The following is a 4647-nucleotide window of genomic DNA, read 5'->3' as shown; positions in this document are numbered from 1 at the left end:
TAAACCTTGCTGCATTCCAGAAGCACCCAAAGGAGTCTTAAATATCCAAGTATTTGGTATTTCTTTCTACCAAGTAAGCCAGAATTTCTGCAGGTGTGACCAAGACATTCATTTTGGGGGGGTAAGTGTCCAAGTGTTTTAATTTCAATGTACATCCAATTTGAGAACCAGTGACTAGCTAGACTGCTCATATGCTCTGAAGTATTCTTGTTATATGTCCTTCATATTTCTTCTGGTGAAGACCTGCTCATCTTTAAAAAATTTCCACCGATATACCTTCCTTTGACAGAGTAGGTTCATTCATTTGTTCAATGAATATTTATTGAAAGTTGATTTCTCTCTCCTTCATGGCAATAGCACTCAGCAACGGTATTTCATATGTTTTAATTATTTATCATTTTTATTTTTTCCTTTATGGACTTTAACTTCTTTGAAGTCATAACTTACAAATTGTTCATTTTTTATTTTTGTAATATATTTTTTCCCGCATCTCAGCTCTGGAATACTTGTTCCACCTATATTTGCTGTTGAATAGCAATGACTTTTTTTAAAGATGTGATTACTATATTTAATGGATGGAAAATCTCTCCAGTTTGACTTTTTTTTTCACTTTTTTTTATTGTTGGTCGTTCAAAACATTACATAGTTCTTAATACATCATATTTCGCAGTTTGATTCAAGTGGGTTATGAACTCCCAATTTTACCCCATATACAGATTGCTGTATCACATCAGTTACCCTTCCATTGATTGACATATTGCCTTTCTGGTGTCTGATGTATTCTGCTGTCTGTCCTATTCTCTACTATCCCCCTCCCCTCCCCTCCCCTCCCCTCCCCTTTTCTCTCTCTACCCCTTCTACTGTAAATCATTTCTTCCATTTGTATTATCTTGTCTTACCCCTCCTTTCCTCTTATATGTCATTTTGTATAACCCTGAGGATCACCTTCCATTTCCATGCGATTTCCCTTCTCACTCCCTTTCCCTCCCACCTCTCATCCCTGTTTAATGTAAATATTCTTCTCAAGCTCTTCGTCCCTACCCTGTCCTTGTTTATTCCCCTTATATCAAAGGAGTCATTTGGTATTTGTTTTTTAAAGATTGACTAGCTTCACTTAGCATAATCTGCTCTAATGCCATCCATTTCCCTCCAAATTCTATGATTTTGTCATTTTTTAATGCAGAGTAATACTCCATTGTGTATAAATGCCACATTTTTTTATCCATTCATCTATTGAAGGGAATCTAGGCTGATTCCACAATCTTGCTATCGTGAATTGTGCTGCTATGAACATCGATGTAGCAGTGTCCCTGTAGCATGCTCTTTTTAGGTCTTTTGGGAATAGACCTAGAAGGGGAATAGCTGGGTCAAATGGTGGTTCCATTCCCAGCTTTCCAAGAAATCTCCATACTGCTTTCCAAATTGGCTGCACCAATTTGCAGTCCCACCAGCAATGAACAAGAGTGCCCTTTTCCCCGCATCCTCTCCAGCACTTATTGTTGTTTGACTTCCTAATGGCTGCCAATCTTACTGGAGTGATATGGTATCTTAGGGTAGTTTCTCATACTTCATCTCAAAATCCTAGAAAAAGAAGAGCAAAACAACAGCAAAAGAAGTAGAAGGCAAGAAATAATTAAAATCAGAGCTGAAATTAATGAAATTGAAACAAAAGAAACAATTGAAAAAATCGACAAAACTAAAAGTTGGTTCTTTGAAAAAATAAATAAAATTGACAGACCCTTAGCCATGCTAACGAAGAGAAGAAGAGAGAGAACCCAAATTACTAGCATACGGGATGAAAAAGGCAATATCACAACAGACACTTCAGAAATACAGATGATAATCAGTTTGACTTTTGACAGTCAAATCATGTTCTCGGATTTGTTGGTAGGGCTTTTCTCAGACAAGCCCATGGTTTTGTGAGCCTTTTGTTTGTAGTAGCATTGAGTGATGCCTTCATGTAATAGTATGAGATGACTCCAACATTCGTTTCCTGGCCGATTTCTTCTTCCTTTTTTCTTTCACTCCTCATTCTCAAGTTCATCTGCTTCTTTTTAGATTACTCACTCCTTTACTCATTCAGGATGCCCTAGGCTTATGGCCTGTTGTATCTAGATAATCTTTGTCCCTTAAACTTTCCAAGCTACTCAGGCTGGCCTTCTCAATGCTCCTAGGTATGACAGAGTTATTTTCCTTCCTGCCTACTATTCTCCTGAATTGTTTTTATCTTCAAAGGCCCTACTTCCTCTGTAAGTTTTTTTTTTAACCAGTTCTTCAGCTTTTGCATAAAATCATTATTGTACACTTTAGCACTTGTCTTATTTAGTCTTGTCTAATTTTCCCCCATGGTTTATCTCCTCACCTGATTATAGGAATTGCATCATGTATGTCTTTTGTAGGCGCAGTGGCACCTAACATAATAAAGTCCATGCTCAAGTGTTTAATAAATATTTGATTCTTCAGAGATTTATTTAACCAAACCTACCATACAATTTAAAAGATTTGGAAAGGTTTTCTATGTAATTATTTTCTACAGGGCATAATGTGGGAAGAGCCCAATCCCAGACCTGATCCCTCTTATGGTCTGAATTATGTTCCTCATCACATCCATGTGGAGAAGCCCTAACCTGAGAAGGTGACTGTATTTGGAAATAGAGCCTTTAAAGAGGCAACTAAATTAAAGTGAGGCCATTAGGGTAAACCCTAATCCAACCTAAATGGTGTCCTTGTAAGAAGAAGAAATTTAGACACATGACAAATTAGTAGGCTGTACATGCACAAAGGAAAGACCAAGTGATATGGCAAGAAGGCAGCCATCTGCAAGTCAAGAGATGAGGCCTCAAGAGAGGCCAAACCTGCCAACACCGGATTTTATTATTTATATTTTATATGTTCTAATTAGTTAGACATGACAGTAGAATGCATTTTGACACATCGTACATAAATAGAATATAACTTCTCATTCATCTGATTGTACATAATGCTGACTTACACATGTAATCATATATGAACTTAGAGAAATAATATCCAATTTGTTCTACTATCCTTCTGACTCCCAGACCCTCTTCCTTTCCTTCACTCCCCTCTGTTTAGTCCAAAATACCTCTATTCTTCCCCCAATATTTGTTAATTGGCATCTACATATCAGAGGAGACATTGGCTTTTGGTTCTTTGGGATTGGCTTATTTTGCTTAACATGATAGTCTTTTGTTCCATCCATTTACTGGCAAATGCTATAATTTCATTCTTCTTTAGAGCTGAGTAATGTTCCATTGTGTATATATACCACATTTTCTTTATCCATTCATCTGTTGAGGGGCATGTAGGTTGGTTCCATAGTTTAGTTATTGTGAATTAAGTTGCTCTAAACATTGATGTGGCTGCATCACTGTAGTATGCTCATTTTAAGTCCTTTGGGTATAAACCTAGGAGTGGGATAACTGGGTGAAACGATGGTTCCATTTCAAGTTTTCTGAGGAATCTCCATACTGCTTTCCAGAGTGGTTGCACCAATTTGCAGTCCCATCAGCAATGTATGAGTGTACTTTTCCCCCCACATCCTGACCAACATTTATTGTTGCTTGTATTCTTGATAGTTGCCATTCTGACTGGAGTGAGACGGAATCTCAGTGTAGTTTTGATTTGCATTTCTCTAATTGCTAGAGATGTTGAACATTTTTTTTCATATATTTGTTGATTAATTGTATTTCTTCTTCTGTGAAGTGTCTGTTCAGTTCTTTATCCCATTTACTGATTGGGTTATTTGTTTTAAATGGTGTTAAGTTTTTTTTAAGTTCTTTATATATCCTGGAGATTCATGCTCTATCTGAGGTGTACCAACACCTGATTTTAGATTTGTAGCTTCCAGAATTGGGAGAAGAAAAAAAATCTATTGCCTAAGGCCACTCAGTTTGTAGTATTTTTGTTGCAGCAACCCTAGTAAACCAGCAGAGACTGTGTATACTATCTATCCAGAATTACCGGAACACCTCCAGGATGGGTTTTCCAGTTTGCTCTTCTTCTTTCCTCTGTTGAGGATTCTAGGTGACACTTCTCTGAAAGAGAGGATAAAATTGTGAGGAAAGATGGATTCCTCTTTCCCTCCTTTTACCTTCCCTGATAAGCCCAAACTTTGTGCACGGCCATGACAACTTGCCTGGAAACTTTTCTTTATCCTTTAACTTTGGACTCAAGTCACTTCTTAAGTGATGAAGCCGGTTATTTGGGAGTTAGTGGTTTATTTTTGAAATTGTCCCAGGAACACCATGAGTGAGTAGGAATACGGGACAGGGATGGGTTAAAGTCAATCAAGGTGTATTCAGGAGTGACTACCTCTGGGGGCACCTGGAACTCTGACCTGCCAGGACCCTCTTAGAGACTCCCAAAAGGCAGAGAACTTGCTTCATCTACCTGCTCTCCTCTGCCCTCAGGAATTAAAGGTTGTTTTTGAAGGAATTAACTTTCCTCTATTTCTGACCTGCAGGCAAAGACACAAATGTTTGAGCTAGGAACCCATTGCCTCTTTTAAAATTTTATTTTGTTGTAGATGGACACAATGCTTTTATTTTACTCATTTATTTTTAATGTGGTCCTGAGGATCGAACCCAGTGCCTCACATGTGCTAGGCAAGTGCTCTTCCACTGAGCC

Source organism: Urocitellus parryii, chromosome 3 (genome assembly GCF_045843805.1).
Source record: "Urocitellus parryii isolate mUroPar1 chromosome 3, mUroPar1.hap1, whole genome shotgun sequence".
NCBI classification, from domain to species: Eukaryota; Metazoa; Chordata; class Mammalia; order Rodentia; family Sciuridae; genus Urocitellus; species Urocitellus parryii.
This window is presented reverse-complemented; position numbering follows the sequence as displayed.